Source organism: Mesoplodon densirostris, chromosome 4 (genome assembly GCF_025265405.1).
Source record: "Mesoplodon densirostris isolate mMesDen1 chromosome 4, mMesDen1 primary haplotype, whole genome shotgun sequence".
Taxonomy (NCBI): Eukaryota; Metazoa; Chordata; class Mammalia; order Artiodactyla; family Ziphiidae; genus Mesoplodon; species Mesoplodon densirostris.
The window spans coordinates 3,227,072-3,240,461 of record NC_082664.1 but is presented as its reverse complement, the minus strand read 5'-3'; the positions used below and the strand labels follow the sequence as shown (position 1 = coordinate 3,240,461).

Sequence of the window (13,390 nt, the reverse complement as noted above, 5' to 3'; positions counted from 1 at the left end):
TTTGGGGACTCAAATTACACCTATGTTGGACTTCCTCACCTACTCTCTTACCTCTCCTATTTACTACTTTTTAAAAATTTATTCTGAATAATTTATTTTGAAATCTCTCAGTCACTGATTTTCCTCTTGAGCTGTGTCTAATCTGCAGTTAACTTGTCAACTGGGATTTAAGTTTTTCAATTTTTTAGTTCTAGACTATTTAATTCTTTTACAAATATGCTATGTGATTTTTAGTTTCCAGTTGTCTGCTAGATTTTTCAAGCTTTTTTGTTTTTTCTTTGAACAGAATAAAAGTTTGTGTCTGATTAAACCAGTATCTTGGGTCTCTAGGGTCTGTTCTTATCTTTTTGTTTCTTGGGTTTTTTTTCTTCCTTGTTTTTTTTTTTCTTCATCTCTCATATGGGCCTGATGATCTTTTTTACATATTGGATAAATCACTGAAACAATTTGAAGCTTAGGTTGTTCTCTTTCTCCAGAAGAGTTTTAATTGTTTTTTTCCGGATGCCTGGGAGCACTAACCATAAGAGAGGGCTTAATCTAATTTCAGGGCTTGAGATTTCCTTAAAAGTTTTTCCTAAAGCTGGGCTCCAGACTCTCTGAAGGTTGATTTATCCAGTTAACCCTCACTTCTAGGGTGCAAACCTTTAAGATTCCAGCTCAAAGTAGCACGTGTTTTCCCTGGGGCCCCAATCTTGATGGGCCACAGACTCTGTTGATTATTTGTTGCTGCATAACAAAAACCCAGAGACTCAGTGGCTTAAATTTAAAAGATGTATTATATCTTATGACTCTGAGTATTGACTGGGTTTAGCTGGATAGTTCTTCTGCTGAAGTCACTTATGCAGCTCAGCTGGGGAGGGAATGTGCATGTATTCACTCATCCAGGAAGGCTGGAATGGCTTCAGCTCTCTCTTTCTCTTCATATGACGTCCCACCATCCAGTAGTCTAGTCTTAACTTCTTTATCTGGTGACTGCATCCCAAGAGGACCAGAGAGGAGCTGGTGGGCATTGGCCTGGACCTGACACAATATCACTTAATGCCACATTCTATTAGTCAAAGGAAGTCAGATTCTAAGGGAAAGGAAACAGACTCACCTCCTTATGGAAGGAGCAACTGTGTGTGCAGGAGTCATCAGTGGTCATCTCTACAAAGCTCATTTCCACGCCTCTAAGCCATTGAGGCTTTCAAAGATGCAGCACAGCCTTCCATCTCTCCTGGATTTGTCCCTAGGGAAAAAGCTTTCCCAACTGCCAGACTCACTTCTCTGGATTCCTACTGTGTGATGCTGCCTGGGTTGTTTTCTCTGGGTTGTTACCTTGTAAGCTCCCTGGTGCTCTAAAGAATATGTTTTCTAGATCTTGTTCATCAGTTCACTTGTCTTCGGCAGGCAGTTCTAGACTACCTAGGCCACCATTAATAAACTTCCTCTTCAATAGCCTGTTGAGAGTGATATGGTCCCTGAATCAGTCAGACACTTCTTAATAAGTTGTATGCAGAAGGGTTCTCATGTCACTCCTTGGAATGTGGAGGTTCTTTTTTTGTTGTCTAATAGGTTGAAATAATGGGATCACCCAGACTCAGTTTGTTCACTGACTTCTCTGGGTCTTGCCTCATCTGTTTCGTTCACCATTCTTCTCAAATCTTCGTTCTGGGTTCAATTTCCTTTTTCCTGAAGTGCATACATTAATCACAGTCTGTTACTAACACTTTCCATTTTTGTTTCTCTGAAAATATTTTCATTTTATCCTCACTCTTGAATGGTAGTTTAATGGGGGGGTATAAAATTCCACAAGCTCTTCATGCCTTGGAGGGCCACCCAGACCTCAGCAAGCACATTGGGTGGTGGTGGAAGCTTCAGCAGGTGAGTTGAGGGGCTGACAGTGCAGGGCACACACTGGCCTGCTAGGGGCGGTGCTGGGGCCTGGAGGTCCCAGCAGGGAGTGAGGCCCAGGTGGACCAGGTGTGCACTCGGGTCCAGCATGAGGTGGAGACTAGCCTGAGGTGGAATCTACAATGAGATCCTGTGCCACCACTTCAGTATCCCCAGATGGGGGCCTTGGTGCTGGCTGGGTAGAGGACCAGCCTGTGCCGCGGCCTTGGCCCTGCAAGATCCATGGGCGGAGAACAGGGGTGCTCAGTTGTTCCCACCAGTATGATATCTGGTCCTTATCAGTCAGCCCTTTAGCTTTCTAAGATCTTCAAAATGGCTGAAATGCAAGGGATGGTTTTTAAAAATATAATTGATTTTCTTAATCACATTCTGTGCTTGTAATGAGTAAATACTTGAGCTCTGAATTACCAAATCAGTGTCTTTTAAAGAAGGAAAAAAAGAAGAATTGAGCCTCAAACCAGTGGTTACTTATTTGAAAACCTTCTCCCTGTCTGGCATACTCATGTTTTGACACTTTGTTTCCTGGCAGGGGAGACACACTAGGACACTGCTGTATAGATGAGATAATATGCAGAACCTGCTCTGAGAGTTATAATTAATGTTTTCACTGGACAATTTAGCTGACAAGTAAGCTCAGAATACTATGAAGCCTCATATATTTTAAAGCTTATTTGCAGCCCCGACCTGCAGCTGTGGCTCTTTCTGTATCGCTCTGAATATAGTTGTGACCTCCCTAGGAATGCCTTGAGAAGGGGCCTGCATCGCTGGGGTATTAATTGTGTATCCAGACCCAAGAACTCAGCTCTGCCAGTTTTGTAAATTTTAGTTTTAGCAGACATTTGCATCAGTAAATTGAGCACAAATAAAGTGATTTTACATTTGTCTGAATGAATTTTATTTTAAAGCTGTGTTAACTAGCTTAGCACATCTCTAGCACATCTACTTTTTTAACATCTCCCAAGAATTCTGTTAAGAGGAAGGGCAAAATCAGCATAATGAGAAACAACACCGAGTTTTGCAAATGTATTTTAAAAGGTGTTTAGCAGATCCCTCTATTCAGTCTGACCTCTCGAATATTTTAAAGGTAGCATCAGCACTGGAACAGAAAACCTATCAAGCCTAAGTCCTTTTTTTTAAGTAGGTTTTTTTCAAAATTAATTAATTTATTTATTTTTGGCTGCACTGGGTCTTTGTTGCTGTGCGACAGCTTTCTCTAGTTGCGGTGAGCGGGGTCTACTCTTTGTTGCGGTGCATGAGTTTCTTATTGCCGTGGCTTCTCTTGCTGCGGAGCACGGGCTCTAGGCGCGTGGGCTTCAGTAGTTGTGGTGCATGGGCTCAGCAGTTGTGGCTCACGGGCTCTAGAGCGCAGGCTCCGTAGTTGTGGCGCACGGACTTAGCTGCTCCGCGGCATGTGGGATCTTCCCAGACCAGGGCTCGAACCCGTGTCACTGGCAGGCAGATTCTTAACCACTGTGACACCAGGTAAGTGCCCTAAGTCCTTTTTTAGATCCTGGTTTTTGATAGTGGTGTATGGGGAACTCTTTTCTGAAAGGTTTTACCTTTTGCAATTTTAGGAAGGATTATCTTTTTAGCTTGTTTTAAAAAGCTGCAGTTTGTGTTGATTTGTGGCTTCTCTACTTCATCAGCTATACCGGCCGGCCACATGCTTCCAAATAAAATAAACCCCAAACCAACCTCAGAACCGTATTTTGATCTGTAACAACTAAGTAACTTTGTCAAGGGGAGTTCTATTAATATTCCATATAACATTTAAATAAGGTGATGGCTTTTATCTTACTACCCACCTCAAAAACAAATACAAAACCAAAGAACTCAATTCTCAACCCGAGGCTGGGCGGGCTCTGGGGCGCGGTCGGCGTCCCCTCCCTCCGAGGTGTTGGACTGTTATTTGAAGCCTTGGAAACCAAAAGGCTCACCGCCCTGCTCCCACGCTGGGTGGGCCTCCCCTCCCCTCCCCTCCCCGGCGGTGTCACCTTACACCTTGAGTAAGGACGTCCTCCTCTAGATACGCCCCTCCCTCCAAGTCAACGAGGAGGCACCGAAGTCGCTGCCTTTAGAGGCTCCTTCCCCGCCACCGAATGCGTCTTCGTCCCAGAGGTGGCCCCTCCGCCGCCGCCGCCGCCGCACAAATACCTCGTGGGGGGCCAGCGTCAGGGGCCCTTCGTGACCCGGCTCGTCCCCTGCCTCCCGGCCCACGGCAGCCCAGACTTCCCGCGTCCCGGCCTCTCTGCGTAACAGACCGCGATCCCGCCACAGACATCAACTTTCCATAAAACCTGATTCTCCGCAGCCGCGCCCCGCGCAGGCGCATTGGCGGCCGGGCGGAGGTGCGGTCAGCCAGCCGGGCCACGGGACCCGCCTCCGCCCGCTGGAATGCGCAGCCCCTCCTCGCCCCGCCTACGGCTGCCAACCCGCGTGCGAGGTCTCCCGTGCGGCCTGCGATCCTCCCTGGAACGCGGGCGGGCCTCACTAACTAGCTGAGTGTGACTTCACAACACGCATGTGTAACAGGACGTCTGAGAGTTCGAGCTGCGGTGTCCGCACCCCAGGAAGCCCTGACTTCCTGTGTTGAGGTTCAAGGAAAGTACTAGAGGCCCGTCCGGGAGAGGCCGGGGGTTCACTGCCTGCACAGATGGAATCTGGAGAGATATCCCCCTGTGGGCTTCCTCAGCGCCCCAGTGCCTGCCCTCCCCAAGATGCCTTCAGACGGCTCCGGGGCCTTCATGCCTTTGGGACTGAGTGTCCCCATTTCACCTGCAACCACCATTGACTAGTTGCGCCCACACTGCCCACGCAGCCCCCTCCCCCGACAGGGCAGGGCAGGGCAGGCCTTTCCAAGGGAGCCCCAGGAGCCCTTTCTGCCGCAGCTGATACCTGGGCTCCTGCTTGCGGAGCCCAGTCAGAGTCCCAGACCCAGATCCCGGGGAGACCCTGCTCTTTCCCGCGCCAGTCAGAAGTCCGGACCCAGTGGGGTTAAACCCAAAAGTTTGGTTTTGTTAAAAAAAAGAAAGAGAAATCTGGAAGTGGGTTGTGCAGCTGCTTGAGGCCGCGTTGGGGGAATTGCTACAGCCGCGTGTCCGCACTTTCTCCGTCTCAGATCTGCATGGGAATTGGAGTCTGCCAACTGCATGATCTTCCAGGAGCTTTGGAAGTGGGAAAGGGCCTGGAGGCCATGCCCCTGCTGCTCTTTGCCCTTTTCTGCTGACAAGCAAGGTCGTGAAGCGATGAGGACCCTCTGAGCAGGTTCCCGTGTCTTCTCCCAGCTGCCCACGTGCTGGCAGGCGGGGACAGCAGTGAGAGTAGCAGCAGAAGCATCTCTATTTTGGCTGCCAGAACCTGGGATGGTAGCTCTGGATGTTTTGCAAACTCGTGACTCTAGAGGCAGGTCGAGAGCGCGGAAGCCCCACCCCCACCCCGGGCAGTTTTTGTTACTCTGGAAGTGTTCCCAGAGGGCGGAAGCCCCAGCCCCACCCCAGGCAGTTTTTGTTACTCTGGAAGTGTTCCCAGAGGGCGGAAGCCCCAGCCCCACCCCAGGCAGTTTTTGTTACTCTGGAAGTGTTCCCAGAGGGCGGAAGCCCAACCCCCACCCCGGGCAGTTTTTGTTACTCTGGAAGTGTTCCCAGAGGGCGGAAGCCCCACCCCGACCCCGGGCAGTTTTTGTTACTCTGGAAGTGTTTCCAGAGCGCGGAAGCCCCACCCCGACCCCGGGCAGTTTTTGTTACTCTGGAAGTGTTCCCAGAGGGCGGAAGCCCCACCCCCACCCCAGGCAGTTTTGTTACTCTGGAAGTGTTCCCAGAGGCCAAGCCCGGACCCTGTTCCTCTAGATACGCCCCTCCCTCCAAGTCAACGAGGAGGCACTCTTCCTGATCAAGTCTAGTAAGTCAGCCTTGCTTAGATTACCTCCCGTGGTTCTGCTCCCCGAACCCTGACTGCCCCAGGTTTTGGTGCTAGAAATAATGTGGCCTTACCACCTGTGGTAACAGGTGAGGCGTGGGTGATGTCACTGCCCTCCAGCTAAAGACCAGAGAAGCACACCTGTCACTGAACAAGTTGACTTTACTCCGGGGACTTCCCCAGTGGTCCAGTGGTTAAGACTCCATGCTTCCCGTGCAGGGGGCACGGATTTGATCCCTGGTAGGGGAACTAAGATCCCGCAAGACGCAGACTGTGGCAAAAAAAAGTTGACTTCACTCCGCGCTGCAGTGAGGGGAACACACACCTGGGAGCCATGGGGTGTCTCAGTAAGAAGATGTTAGAAGGCACTTGGTTACAGGCTTGTATAAGGTGGTTTGGGTGAAAGTTTAATAGGAAGCAGGGCTTTGCTCTGGATTAGATGCTGTCAGGTAGCGGGGGAAATTACATGCTTGAATATCATAATAACTCTTATCTATAAGGAGGGAAGGCTGCACTTGGTAAAGAAGCATTCATCACTCATAGTAGCTAAGAGAGGGGGAATGTTTGGTCATTTTTTGTGGTTTTGAAAGTATTCATATTTTTGTCTGTGTTTAGACCTGATTACAGGGTGCTTTTTTTTTTGTCTTGATCCATCTAGGTCATGTTCTGTGAACTTGTTTACGTTCAACAGGAGAACGCCATGGTGTAGCTGTGAGCGCCAGGCCAGCTCCCAGATGGCAGGGGCTGCTTTTCCCTTGGTGTAAGTATGCATCTAGGTGGGCTGGGAAGCTGGTGAGCCCTGTGCTACCACGGCAAAACATTTGGTAAAACTGTTGTCCAGTGCCTTTAAAGGTAGACCACGTACCTAAAGAGTCTGTCAAAATGTGCTGATAGGCTGTGTCTCCTCACCCACAATCCACACCTATGGCCTTACAGGGAGGTCCTTATGACTAGTAGATTGAGGAAGAAAAACCTTGATCCTGGTTTACAGATGGTCCAGGAGTGGATGGCTGCGGCTCTACAGTCCCACTCAGAGGTGGCCCTAAAGGAGAGTGATGGGGCTTCCTTGGTGGTGCAGTGGTTAAGAATCCACCTGCCAATGCAGGGGACAAGATTCGAGCCCTGGTCCGGGAAGATCCCACATGCTGTGGAGCAGCTAAGCCTGTGCGCCACAACTACTGAGCCTGTGCTCTAGAGCCCGCGAGCCACAACTACTGAGCCCACGTGCCACAACTACTGAAGCCCGTGTGCCTAGAGCCCATGCTCCACAACAAGAGAAGCCACCGCAATGAGAAGCCTGCACACCGCAATTAAGAGTAGCCCCCGCTCACCGCAACTAGCAAAAGCCCGTACCCAGCAACGAAGACCCAACACAGCCAAAAATAAATAAATAAAATAAAATAAAAAAGAGTGATGAAGGAAAATCTTCCCAGTGGTCTCCATTTCAAGCATTCTTTTGGATCGTTGTCCACTTTGCCTGGACTGAAAGATGGCTAGAAGAATGGCTCTACGTTTGCTCATGGACAGTTGCTAATGGCTTGGCTGGATCATCAGAGACTTGGAAAAAAACAAGACTGGAAGATCGGGGGAGGGTGAGAGGGAGAGGCAAGAAGGAGGAGATATGGGGATATATGTATATGTATAGCTGATTCACTTTGTTATACAGCAGAAACTAACACAACATTGTAAAGCAATTATACTCCAATAAAGATGTTAAAAAAAATAAAAAAGATCGGTGAAGAGGTGATCTGGGGAGGAGACATGAGGATGGACCTCTCTGGATAGGCATAGACTGTGAAGAAAATTTACCATATGTGAATACCCACCCAAAGGCACCTACTGCAGAGGAGGCTCACAAGAATCAGTTGGGCAAGGGACTTCCCTGGTGGTCCAGTGGTTAAGACTCTGTGCTTCCACTACAGGGGGTGCAGGTTCGATCCCTGGTGGGGACCTAAGATCCCACATGCCATGCGGCATGGCCAGAAAATTAAAAAATTAAATAAATCACTTGAGCAAGACAGTCCATCCTACGCATAGCAGTTCAGCCTCTTTAGCCATCCATCCAAGTGCTCGTTCAATGGGCCCATGTACAAAACAGCCAAGGAAGCAGGGACAGAGGCTATGAAGGGGCTCAGCATCACGGACTTTGCCTCACCAAGTCTGATTTGGCTGTCATCACTGTTGAGTAACAGCAGAGACCAATACTGAGCCCCTAATATGGTGTCATTTCCCAAGGGACCAACTAGTCACTTGGTGAAAAGTCAATCACATTAGATCTCTTCCGTTGTGGAAGGAGCAGCAATTTGCCCTCACTGGGTAGACATTTACTCTGGATATGGATTTGCCTTCACTGCCTGTAATGCTTCTGCCAGCACCACCATCCACAGATTTACAGTACGCCTTATGGACCTTCATGCTATCCCACAGAACATTTCTTTGATCAAGGGATTAATTTTACAGAAAAAAAAAATGAAATCGTAGGCTATGCCCATGGAATTCCTCCACTTGTGTCAAATGGAGGAAAGGAACAGAAAAAAAATATTTTTACAAAATAATAATAAAATTTAAAACTGAGCTGTTCAAATGTTGCTGTTTTTACCTGTCCTTGTCCAAAAGTGGGACATTCCTGAGGAGAAGAGGAAGGTTCCACTTGTTTCCTTAAATCGCCAAAAGCCTCAGCCCAGAATTCAGCAGCCCCTACCCGCCGAATTCTTGCAACATTATTTCCCGGTTGGTTGATGCCAAGGCAAAAAGACATCCTTTTAATGGTTAGAGAGGATCAGTTGCTTAAATGATTTCATGTCAGTGTTGTATTTATGGTTTTACAATAAAATGACCTTTAGAAAAAAAAAAGGACTTGTACAATGAAGACAACAATAAATTGCTGAAAAAATTAAAGACAGAAATAAATGGAAACACATTCCATGTTCATGGAATGGAAGACCTCATACTGTTAACATGTCAATACTACACAAAACAATCTATAGATTCAATTCAATCCCTATGAAAATTTCAATAACATTTTTTCAGAAATAGCAAAAAACATCCTAAAATTCATATGGAGTGTCAAGAGATCCCATACAGCCAAAGCAACCTTGAAAAAGAACAAAGCTGGAAGGCACATTTCCTGATTTCAAAACTGTTGCAATGCTTTGGTGCCTAGAAGAGTGTAATGCTGGCATGAAGACAAACACAGACCAGCAAGCAGAATAGACCCACCCCGTGTTTCTGTAGGTCAGAGTCTTCGCAGCCTTGGATTCGGCAGTGATTTCTTGGCACAGGCAACAAAAGAAAAACTGAACAATGGATTTCATGAAAAATTTTAAATTTTGTGCATCAAAACACATTATCAAGGGACTTCCCTGGTGGCGCAGTGGTTAAGAATCCACCTGCCAGTGCAGGGGACACGGGTTCGTGCCCTGGTCCGGGAAGATCCCACATGCCAAGGAGCAACTAAGCCCCTGCGCCACAACTACTGAGCCTGTGCTCTAGAGCCCGCGAGCCACAACTACTGAATCCCACACGCCTAGAGCCTGTGCTCTGCAACAAGAGAAGCCACCGCAGTGAGAAGCCTGCGCACCGCAACGAAGACTAGCCCCCACTTGCTGCAACTAGAGAAAGCCCGCGCACATGAAAAGATGCTCAATGTCACTAATCTTTAGGGAAATGCAAATCAAAACTACAATGAGATATTACCTCACACCCATTAGAATGACTTCTATGGGGAAAAAAAAAAAGACAATTATAAGTGGTCATGAGGATGTGGAATAATTGGAGCACATGTGCGCTGCTGGCGTTGGTGAGGATGTACTGCTACGGAAAACAAGGATTGTGATCCCTAAAAACTTAAGCCTAGAATTACCATAGGGTCCAGCAAGTCCACTGCTGAGTATATATCCAAAAGAACTGAAAGCAGAAGAGAAGATTTGCACACCCACGTTCTCAGCAGCACTGTTCACAATAGCCAAAAGGTGGAAGCAACCCGCGTGTCCACTGATGGATGAATGAATAAACAAAATGTGGTCTATACATACACATGTATATGTGTACATAATACAATGGAATGTTACTCAGCCTTAAAGAGAAAGAAAATTCTGACATAGGCTACAACATTATGACCCTTGAGGGCATCGCTCCAAATGAAATAAGACAGTCACAGAAAGAGAAATACTGGGGCTTCCCTGGTGGTGCAGTGGTTGAGGGTCCGCCTGCCAATGCAGGGGACACGGGTTCGTGCCCCGGTCCGGGAAGATCCCACATGCTGCGGAGCGGCTGGGCCTGTGAGCCACGGCCGCTGAGCCTGCGCGTCTGGAGCCTGTGCTCCGCAATGGGAGAGGCCACAGCGGTGAGAGGCCTGCGTACCGCAAAAAAATAAATAAAAATAAAAATCAACTATGGCCTCATGATGGGTTACAGAAACAATGCCTATGGCAGCCATGAAAATTTTCTTCCTTTCGTGTTATGTGGCTGTGTATGCCTATCACTGATAGCTTCTTTCTCTCCTTCTTCCCATTATTTTATAGAAGGATTGCAAGTGGTGGTGAACCTTAAAATTTAGTCTTTCGGTAACAGCATATTCATATGGGACTGGGCCTGAATTTATGGAGTCATTAACGCAGTCCAGAGATGGATATTGTAACTGTATCCCAGTGATGGATGCAATGACTCTTGGGACTTTGTGTCCCCCGTGGTTTGGGATGAGGGGGAGAGCATTTTCAATTTAGAATAAATAGTTACATCTTGTTCAGTAGAAGCATAACGTTGTTTCTGTTGTTGTGTGTGTAGAAGTGTATGTATGGGTGCTTAGCAGTCAAAGAGGGGGACTGCTATTATTCTCTCTCCTTCAAACCCTACCCTCTGCTTTCTGATGCTAAGGCAGGGTCTCTGCAAACACATTTCTCCTTTGCCAACTAGCTGCCTGTTGGCATCTCACCAAAGTAGGAAATGGATGTCGATCGGAAAGCTGGAGGAGGGAAAATGCACTCATTCTTCTCTGTTTGCCAGTGAAATGGTGCTTCACTGTGAGTGTAGCAGGTGATTTCAACAGCAGCAGTGGATTCCGGTTTGCAGTTTTCCCACATTTCTAGAACCAGCCTCACTGCAATCCTCCTCTGGAATACCAGCACCAGCGCCCTGGCGCCCTCTCCTCAGAGCTGTTGGACCTCAGCTCTTTGAGGCCCCTCCATCCAGCTACTGAGGCACCAGGCATGGTCCTTCCTCAGAGGTCTGCCTCTCGGTTCCTACAGGATCCCTTCTCTAAGCTTCTAAAGTTTAATAATCTCAGCCTCTTCCCTTTGTTCCCCCAGCACTGGGCAGGGTCACTGCTTCCTGAAATACCAGCTCTGAGATAAATTATTGTCGCCTTTTTGCTTTTTCAGTTTTCTGATACCTGGTGAATAATTATGTTGAATTCTCTCTGTTGAAATAATTAGTCTAGTTTCCTTCTTCTGAATTGACTGGTACATATAGTAAAGGAAGCAGTTAGAAAAAAAACGAGTAAGTAGCATGTGTTGGCTGCTTCAGGCTAACTCTAGCAAAGTCATAAGAAAGAAAAACTTGAGGCATGAGTTAGCTAGACTGGAAGCAAACCAAGGAGAATAAAGATCTGACTTATTTACGCCACCATTGCCGTGAAGGACTGCAGAGGCGCTGCCCGGATTCTCCTTCAACAGGCTTGTTGTCTCAGCTGCTGGGAGGGCTGTTGATGGACAGACTTCAGCTGTCAATCAGGGACTACCTCAGCGTATAGAGCAGGCTTGCTCAATATCACACATCCAGTGACTGACCTGATGGTTGGCCACTCTTACCCAACTCAGAACACCTGAAGAGCCATGCTAGTTCGGAGACCCCTGTGGGGTTGGCTGGGGCCATGTCATGGTCGCATTGCTCAACTCCTCCCTCTGCCCTCCTACTTCCCTTCCCTTCCTTCGATAGCTGTCGTTCCCCAAAGCGTCTCTTAATGTGCGTCCTGCATGCTAAACTCATCTTAGAATCTCTTCTGAGAATGTATCGACTTTTTCTTTTGTGAATTTTGGAGTAAACCAAAAATAGGTAGAGAAGGAACTAGAGAAAGAACTGGAACGAGAGAGAGGGCATAAATAAACAAGATTAGGAACAAAGCAGAGGATGTAACCAGAGATGCTACGGTTACTCAAAATCTTGTAAGAGGTTGTTATGAACAATTTCATGCCAATACATTTGGAAAGACATAGGATGTATAGATTCCTGGAAAAATACAAACTAGGAAACTAAGAAGAAAATGTAAAACCTGTAACAATGAAATACATTAGAAATCTTTTCAAAATAATGGATTTACAAGCAATACCTGCCAAATATTGAAAGAACAGATCATTTCAATCTCACACAGAACCTACAGAGACTAGAAAAAGAGGGACTAGTCCCCCACTACGTTTTTGTGTATGTTAACATAATATTGATACCAAATGCAAACAAGTGCAGTATAAGAAAACTATAGGCAAGTCTCATTCGTAAACACAGAGGCAAATTTATGAAGCAAAATCTTAGGAAAACCAACTTATCAAATGTATCAAATTTATAGCAAATAACAGCCAGTTGGAGTTTATCTCAGGAATGCAATGTTGGTTTAACATTATAAAACGGATTAGTAATCATCCATGTTTGATAAGCTTAAAGTTTACAATCTTGTCATCTAAATCAAGTCTAGTGAGGATGAGGCTCTTCTGCTGTAGTTCCTTAAGTAAACAGCTGCTCAAATATAATTTCTCTTGGCCTGTAGATCCATGCAACTAAGAGAAAGCTTATCCGCCTCTCCCCTGCCACACATACCCCGCATATACAATGGTGCAACTGGCATAGGAGAGCTGCTGTAGACATTCCTGTTCAAAAAGGGGGGCAGATGGGAAACACAAAAGAGTCACCAGTCCATAGCAATTCTGAAACCCAGCCAAGAAATTCCTTGGTTTGGTCTTAATCCTGGAAATAATCCTCCACTGCTTTGGGCTTTGTCCTCTGAGCTCTTTATTCTACCCTCTGAGTCATCCTTTTATTTTTTAAAAAAATTATTATTTTTTTAAAATGAAAGATAGCACATGTTTGAAACCAAGTAGTTTTCTCAGCCTGCTTCCTTCCAGTAAAATTTTGGGTGACCGGGGATGGGGAGGGGTGATTCCAAAATCTCCTTTCATTTTGAACTGGCTCTGTGTCTTTTAGTCCAAGCTGGTAGTGCTTTTGCTGATACAATTCTTTCAGAAACTTTGTGGATCACCTATGATTTGAGGCTAACTCCATTAGAGAAAAGATAAACCCACAAAAGTCTTTGAGATAAGCCCTGCTCCACCTTGGGCTCCTACTGACTTGTCTGAGGAGCAATACCTAGGCCCTGTTGTTTGACTGGGAGGATTTGTGGGCTCACCTCACTCTTCTCAAGAGACCCATTGTGTGACTGAACAGTACTCTGAGGTATCAACTTTGAACTTTCTGAGGTCTTAGTAAAAGCTCTTACAGTCACACCCTTGGCTTCATTTTTAGACCAATTCTTCTGGATTTGAAATCCACTTGGAAGTCATTTCTTAATTTTAGCCCCTTTTGCCATTTGGAGAAA

General features: G+C 46.6%; 1 long non-coding RNA gene across 1 annotated transcript in view; it reads right to left on the bottom strand.

Annotated features, from left to right (window-relative positions):
* LOC132488966 (uncharacterized) overlaps positions 1 to 4,224 on the bottom strand; it is a 57,086-nt gene extending 52,862 nt beyond the window's left edge. Inside the window, exon 1 of the long non-coding RNA XR_009531829.1 lies at positions 4,048 to 4,224. This is a non-coding gene — a long non-coding RNA (uncharacterized LOC132488966). The remainder of the gene's footprint in view (positions 1 to 4,047) is intronic.
* Positions 4,225 to 13,390: the final 9,166 nt, after the last annotated feature.